Below are 8,147 nucleotides of genomic sequence, written 5' to 3'. Positions count from 1 at the left end.
ACAGATGAGGTAACTAGGCACAGAGAAGTGAAGTGACTTGCCCAAGATCACAGAGCAGACAAGTGGCTGAGCTGGGATTAGAGCCCAAAACCTTATGACTCCTAGGCCCGTGCTCTATCCACTTGTGTATCTGCCTCTCATTTCCTTTCCACATTTCTTGCCCAGCTAATGCTTTAAAAAAATGGTATTCACTAAGCGCCTTCTGTGTCAAGCACTGTGTCAAGCACTGTCAAGCACTGGAGGTAGAAGTAAATTATTCAGACCAGATACAGACCCTGTCTCACATGGGGCTCACGGTCAAGTATGAGGGAGAACAGGTATTGAGCCCCCATTTTGCAGTCATTTTGAATGCTAATATTTAACACTTTAAAATTTAGCATGCAGCACTAAGGCTAATTTGGCTCTATGGCTCTAATCAGTGCTCTTCATCATACTAAAACCTATACTCTGAGGCCAGGGTTCCTGATTTCCATGAGAAATTCTGTTGTAATCTAGCAAAAGTGAAAAAAAAATGTTCAAAGCTATATTACATGTACTGCCCGCCCCTCATGACCTTTCACACATGGTTTCAGAAACTGTATTGCTTCTAGCCATTTGAATTTGTAGTTCAGAAGATCTCTCAATTTTGAATACTTTCCCATTTATTTTGTATGGTTCCAGAAACTTCTTTCCCTCCCAGTTTAGTATTGACACCATATAAGTAAGCTTTATTGTAGTAGTGATTGGAAGGAAGAGAGGGGAATGGGGCCAGTGGTGAGGGAGCCTGAGGGCTTGACAGCTGGGAGAAGCTTTTATTGTTAGGAGGTTTGGAATTGGCAGCTTGGCTGGAAGGAAAGAGCTAGAGGGTCTGGCAACAGTTGCTCAGAGTGAATTGAAATATTGAGAGCTAAGTGTGGCGCAACAACTGATCCCAAAGAATATGAAAATAGTCCATTAAAAAAAAGAGTGGTCAATAAAATCTCATTGTTGACAATGTAAAAATAAAACTATCAGTCAAGAGGTCAGTAAACTCAATTGTCAACAGCTCACCTGACCAGCCAGGATCATCTGCCTCTGATCTGGGCTCTATCCTAATCCAGATTCCTTTAAGAGACTGTCTCTGATTGGGGGAGGGAATGCCTGTGGGAGCAGATATTCTGGCCAGATAGATCTGATAGGGAGGTCATTTCACCTCCCTGGGAGAAGATCTCCACTTATTCAGAGATGTTACACCCTCATCTCTTTAGGGAGAAGGGTCTCCATCCAATTGGAGGACTCAGGTGGGTCTTGTCTTCTGCCTGCATCTGGGGGCTGCGCTTCAGTGAGGCAGGATCATTTATGATCAGAAATCTGACCTCTGGTGTGCATGTGCACATGGCCCCAATATTTGAGGGACAGAGATGTGAGGTGCAGGGTCTCAACTATTCAGAATTTTCATTTTCTCTCAGCTGGTCCTCTAAGCACCAGGAATGGGAGTCTTTGAGAACCATAGCTTTGAACTACCTCACTTCCCTTTATTTAAAATTTCTTCACCCCATTGTATTGGCACACATTTTTTTGCACTTAATTATGTAATGTAAGTTTTTTGTTGTTTTTTACTCCTGAGATGATTTCTCTAGGTAGAGTGAAAGCGGCAGTCCAGTCTACCAGTACTTTTGCATTAATCAAATTCATTTAAAGGTAAACTTTAGTGCAGGAAATAAAATAATTTATGGTGAGAAATTCTGTACCATACGAGATAATCCTCCTAGATTTCCAATTCTTCACTACTCCCAGTAAACCCCCTCTTTTTATAAAATGGTAATTGTTAAGCACTTAGGATGTGCCAGGCACTGTACAAGCATTGGGGTAATAATAATAATAATTAGGGTAGTCGTTAAGCACTTACTTGGCTCAGTGGAAAGAGCACGGGCTTTGGAGTCAGGGCTCATAAGTTCGAATCCCAGCTCTGCCACTTGTCAGCTGTGTGACTGTGGGCAAGTCACTTAACTTCTCTGTACCTCAGTTCCCTCATCTGTAAAATGGGGATTAAGACTGTGAGCCCCACGTGGGATGACCTGATTCCCCTGTGCCTACCCCAGCGTTTAGAACAGTGCTCTGCACATAGTAAGCGCTTAACAAAATACCAACATTATGTGCCAAGCACCGTTCTAAGTGCTAGAGTAGATACAAGTTAATTGAGTTGGACACAGCCCCAGTCCTATATGAGACTCACACTCTTAATCCCCATTTTACAGATGAGGTACCTGAGACCCAGAGAAGTGAAGTGACTTGCCCAAAGTCACACAGCAGACATGTGGCAGAGCTGGAAGTAGAACCCAGGTCCTTCTGACTCCCAGGTCCGTGCTTCATCCACTAAGGTTTGCTCATTCAAGCTAATCAGACTGGACATAGTCCATGTCCCACATGAGGCTCAGTCTTAATCTCCATTTTACAGATGAGGTAACTGAGCACATAGAAGTTAAGTGACTTTCCCAAGGTCACACAGCAGACAAGTGGTGGCACCTGAATTATAACCCAGGTCCTCTGACTCCCAGACCCATTCTCTTTCCACTAGGTCATGCTGCTTTTACGTTGCACCGATACTACCAAGTTTTCAGCTTTAAAATCTCAAAATTGGGCATCAACATTCTTGAATTTGATGCCAATTTGACCCTTCGCATCTGCAATAAAGAAAGGAAGACACTCCTAACTTTACATATGCCAAAAATCTCTTTGCATAAAAGACAAAGCTCTTATAGAATTGTATGAATTCATGGAGTTAGATAGGTGTCAGGGTTAGGGAAGATAGGGGGAATTTGATTCACACTTTTGAGCCAAGGAGGGTTTGAAGGGTGGAGAACCTCCCTCTATTTCTTTCCTGCATTCCTGAGTTCAGGTAACCATCCATCTGACAGGATAAGAGGATATGCTGACCAATGCTTTGAAGTGCCTGTGATATTGAATCACTCTCTCCCCGACTCCACCTGATGTCCACTTCATTCATTCATTCAATCGTATATATTAAGTGCTTACTGTGTGCAGAACACTGTACTAAGCACTTGGGAAACTACAATACAATAAACAGTGACATTCCCTGCTCACAACGAGCTCACAGTTCGAAGCAGCGTCACTGCTGTCACTGTCCAGAATCCTGGAAAACTTCCTGGTGCTGGCCAGCTGTTGCATAGGTAAGGCATTAAAATAAGTTTTTCTTTACTCATCCTACCCTCCCTCTAAACCCTCCACAACACCTCCAACTTCCCTCCCCTTCTTGCCTCACCCTCCTTTAAACTTCTGTCCCCATCCCCATGGCTGTCCTTTCCTTCTCCCCCTTTGCCATGCTGGCTCTTTGCCCAAAACCTGAAGCTGCCTGGCCTCTGTCTCCCACCATGCAGACCTTGCAAACCCCCCACAATTTTTTTCTCCAAAAGAAATAACCCCCATGCTGCCAGCTGTCACTCAGGTAAACCATTTAAAAACATGTCTTCCTCTTTATCATCCTGCCCTCAACAATTTCTCCTCTGGCTTCTCTCTCCTTTACCTTGTGTCCATCAGTTCCTCCTCAATCACAGTGCTTCCACCACTATGATGGCCCCATGACCCAACACCCTAAATTCTCTGCCCCTGAGGGTACTGGGATGAAAGAGGGGGAGAATCCGGGGGAAGGCATCTCTGTTTCTGGGAGTCCCGGGCCTCTGCCTTTCTCCACACCCCAAATAATCCCTCTGGAATGTAATCTCCTCATGCGCAGAGGACGTGTCTACTAACTCTGGTGAACCATGTTCTCCCATGTGCTTATTACAGTGCTCTTCATACAGTAAGTGCTCAATAATTACCATTGCTTGATTTACTGGTCATATCATCCCATCAACTACCCTTAGTACTCATATGTTCATCTGTCTATTTACTTAATTCATGTATTTATTGCCCAGCGAAGCAGCATGGTTTAGTGGAAATAAGTCGGGCCTGGGACTCAGAAGACCTAGGTTCTAATCCTGCCTCTGCCATCAGCCCATTGCGTAACCTCGAGTGAGTCACTTAACTTCCCTGTGCCTGTTACCTCATCTGTAAAATGGGGAATAAATCCTATTCCCCCCTACTTAGACTGTGAGCTCCATGTGGGACAGGGATTGTGCCTAACCTGATTAATTTGTTTTTCTCCCCTCCCAGCACTTAAAACAATTCCTGGCACATAGTAAGCACTTAAAATATCATAATAATAATTATTTTTACATTTGCTTTTTATCCTGCTGAATCGATGATTATTTTTGTACCTAATATGTGTTTGCAGCTTTTGTCCGCTTTCTCCCCCATTAGATTCTAAACATCTAGGTGGCAGGGACCACCTTTCTGGCTTCTAGTGTATACTCCCAAGTGTCAAATACAGAACTTGGCATGCAGTAGGCACAGAATAAATACTGATGATGATGAGGACGTGAGCAGGAAGGGGGAGGAGAGAATTGAGCTTATCAAGTGTCATGCTCTCTGAGTGCAAAATAATTTCCCAGGGTTTGGGGCTGGTCAAAATTTCTAATGGATTGCTAGAATTTTCCTAGCTCCTTGCAGAGCTCCCATAACGCTTCGAATATTTGAAAGCTGTTATTAACAGTCTCTCTTGCCTTCTCTTCTCCAGGCTAAATAATCTCACTTTGTGATCAAATGAATGTCTTGTGAGACCAGATTTCTGTATGTCCTGGTTCCACTAGCTGTATTGAATTACAGACTTTCTGCTGTGGTTATTTGACATTATTTTGCTGTTTGGGGGCTGTGTTACTGTAGGGCCTTTGCAGATGGGGTGCCCTATTTATTGACTCTACTTATAATTGCACATGAGAGAACCCAAATTAAAATTTCCCTCCTCATTAAGAAGAAATGAAGTGTTGCAAGTCCAAGGAATACACAGATACAGTCATTCCCTGACTGCGGGTATATCTCTGTCTTTATGACTCCTCTTCTATCAGCCCCAGGCTTTTCATAAGCACACACAGGAGGGGAATGTCCAGGTCATCTTCGAACAAGCTTGCAATGGGGGTCAAATTTAACTTTGCAATGTCACGGCGATTATTGCCAATTAAAAATGAATCAGTATTTATGATAGACATCCCACTTTATTTCAGCTTGTCCTTTCCTATTACAAACAGTGCGACAATTGATGGCCTAAATTTTAAGGAAGCATTTGCTCAGTGATGAGCACGTAATTTGTGGGATGCTAGATCAGAGACTAGCCTCGATCTTAGAGTTTTAGTTATATAAGCCTCATTTCAATGGTTTTAGTAAACAGAACAGCCACTGTTACACCTGCTGTTTGCTTCTGGGACTGATGAGCAGGATCTTTCTTTCCTTCCTCTCTTATTCTCCTTTCCTCCTTTCCACCCTTTCTTTCAGGACATGGAATAGCAGCCATTATGCGAGGGGAAGAATTGTTCCCATTTTCATCCTTGATGCTGCTCTCAGCAGGTTCTGGTTGTGTCCCCTTTACAAGATTGTGCGTATGTGTGTGTGTATTTGTGGTGGTGGAGGAAGGGGGAAGGGTTGGGGCTGATTTGTCATTTCGCTGGCCATAGGCACAAAGTTGCTATTGCTGCTTGTTCTGTTTTTAATTAGGAAATTGCTATTTATTATAAAAAAGCATTTATTCTATTTTGAACTTACCTTGAAATGTGCAGAGCCCAAAGCCTGGCCTTTCTTCCAGTAAAGGAATTGATGAGATTGTAAGAGATCAATGACAATAATTCCCTGACAACACATCTTTCGCTACTGCATTTTACTTTAGCTCATTTTTTACACTGTCACTCAACTTTTTTCTTCTGCCACTCATTATTTAAAGAAGATTTAAAAAAATTTCTCTCATGTACGTGATTTTGTCGCTCCTGGGGTGATTGTGTTTCTGGATCTCCATGGTTTCATACAAGGAGTTCTCTTGCACTGATTTCTGGGTTTCAAAGTGGTGGTAGAGTTTGTACAGTGCAAATTGCAATGGAAAAAAAAAGTACAGGCTCCTCGTACACTAATATACATTTTTCAGTTTTTGATTTTTTTTTTCCTGGAAAAACTGGTATCTTCCCCTCACTCTAAAACAGTGATTATAGGGCCTGTTGGGAAATGTGATACTGGGAAGGAACTAATACCCCCTCTTGTATCAGCTTCAACATTCAATAGTCTTGGGCCCGGTGCAATTCACCTGGCTGACAATTAACCATGGATCATTTAGGATAGAGAGTGATCCTCTAACCAACTCTTTGCCCACCCAACTTTGTGTGACTTAAATCCCATAATCCTTTCAATTCTCTCCTCTTGCCCGGGAGGGTGCCAGAGAGCAAAGCAAAGGGATCTTTCCCCCTTCCCCTGACTTTTCTGTTTGAGGGTGGAGTAGTTATAGAGGAATATGTGCTCTATGACACAGAGTTTTGCCAATTTAAGTTTTCAAATTTCAAAAGGAAGTAGCCCTTCTAATGGGCCTATAGGTTACCGTAATATTTCTATGCTGCCTTGCAACTACTTTCCATATTGCCACTTTGCGCTTTCTGTTTTTCTCTTGGTCTTATTTTCTGCCTCATATGCTAAGGCCATATAGTCGGTTTCAATTTCCTTTGTGTGCAATCACCTCTCTTCTCTTTCTAAACTTTGTACCTTCCCTGTACTGCCTCACACTGCTGACCTATTTAATTAGGCTGACATACAGGGATGCAAACTTTTCAAGGGAGGGAATTCATTTGGGACCGAGCTCTGAAGGACCAGGGCATCGAGAGAATAGGGTGGGGAGATATGGCATCCAGAGACAGAAACCCATGCTCACTAACCCTGGGACTTTAATGAAGGGTCAAAATGCCCCTGGATATTCCCAGGGGCTGGTGGGGTAGGAAAAAAAGGCTCTTACTGGCCCTCAGAGCCCAGTATGGATCCATAAAGACCCTGGACAGTGCCAAAGCCTGTAGGAAATGTAGTAGAAGGAGAGGTGGGAATAAGGAACAGAAGTAGAAAGGAACAAAAAGAGAGAAGAAAAAGGGAAGAGGAGGAGAAGAGAGGGAGGAAAGAAAGAAATAGGGAGAGGGAAGACGGAAACAGGGAGAGAGGAGTAGAAAACGGGGGGTGGCCTAGTGGATAGAGCACGGGCCTGGGAGTCAGAAGGATCTGGGTTCTAATCCCCACCCTGCCACTTGTCTGCTGGGTGACCTTGGGCAAGTTACTTCACTTTGCTATGCCTCAGTTGCCTCATCTCTAAAATGGGGATGAAGACTGGGAGCCTTATGTGGGACAAGGACTGCATCCAATCCGATTACCTTGTATCTACCCCAGCACTGAGTATAGTGGCTGGCACATAGTAAGCACTTAACAAATACCATAATTATTACTAATTATTAAGTATCCACACATCTCCCTACTTCCATGTCACCTGCACACTCACTTCCTCACCACACCCCATAGTACTTATGTCCATAGCTGTATATACTCTATTGCTTCCTCCTATTTGTCATTTATTTACATGTCTGTCTTCCCCCTGCTAGACTGTAAGCTCCTTGTAGGCAGGAATCACGTCCATTAATTCTAGTGTAGTTTCCCAAGTGCTTAGTACAGTGCTCTGCACACAGTGAGTGCTAAATAAATACAATGATTGATTCTCTCCCATAGTGCTAATCCCATGAGACAATGATTCCCCTTGTTCCTTTTGAAGCTGGAACTCCTGATCCCATGTCCTGGTTTAACCAGTCTCGGGTTTTTGTATGTTGTACCAAGCAATTTAAAAATAATGAACAAATGTCTTGGAATTGGGATTGTCTCAGTTAACTGATCTGTCTTCCTTGGACCAAGCCTGTAAATGTTTGGATTTACATTTCTGGACTGGAGCATGCTCAGTACAAGCTCAGTTTAGGACAGTTGGGACTTTAACCCACACTTTTCCCCCTTCCCAGCTGTCAAGATTGCCAAAAGAAGGAACACAAGTTTGGGATGATGTCCCTCTGCCTGGTTTTCAACCAAAATAATGGGGTCAGCCTAAACTTAATTCATCTTCTGCAACAGCCCCACAAAACTCATATTATGGTAATAACCTCTTGACACTGCCTATCCCAGAATGTATTTTAGGCTATTTTCATAACTATTTATTGCATCCAACCACCGCTTAATCAAGTGCATCTTCAAACCTCCACTGCCCCTTTGCTTAGCCATATAGCCAGACACTCCTGCGT

Source organism: Ornithorhynchus anatinus, chromosome X5, assembly GCF_004115215.2.
Source record: "Ornithorhynchus anatinus isolate Pmale09 chromosome X5, mOrnAna1.pri.v4, whole genome shotgun sequence".
Lineage (NCBI taxonomy): Eukaryota > Metazoa > Chordata > Mammalia > Monotremata > Ornithorhynchidae > Ornithorhynchus > Ornithorhynchus anatinus.
The sequence above is the reverse complement of the archived record's forward strand: the minus strand, read 5'-3'. Positions refer to the sequence as shown.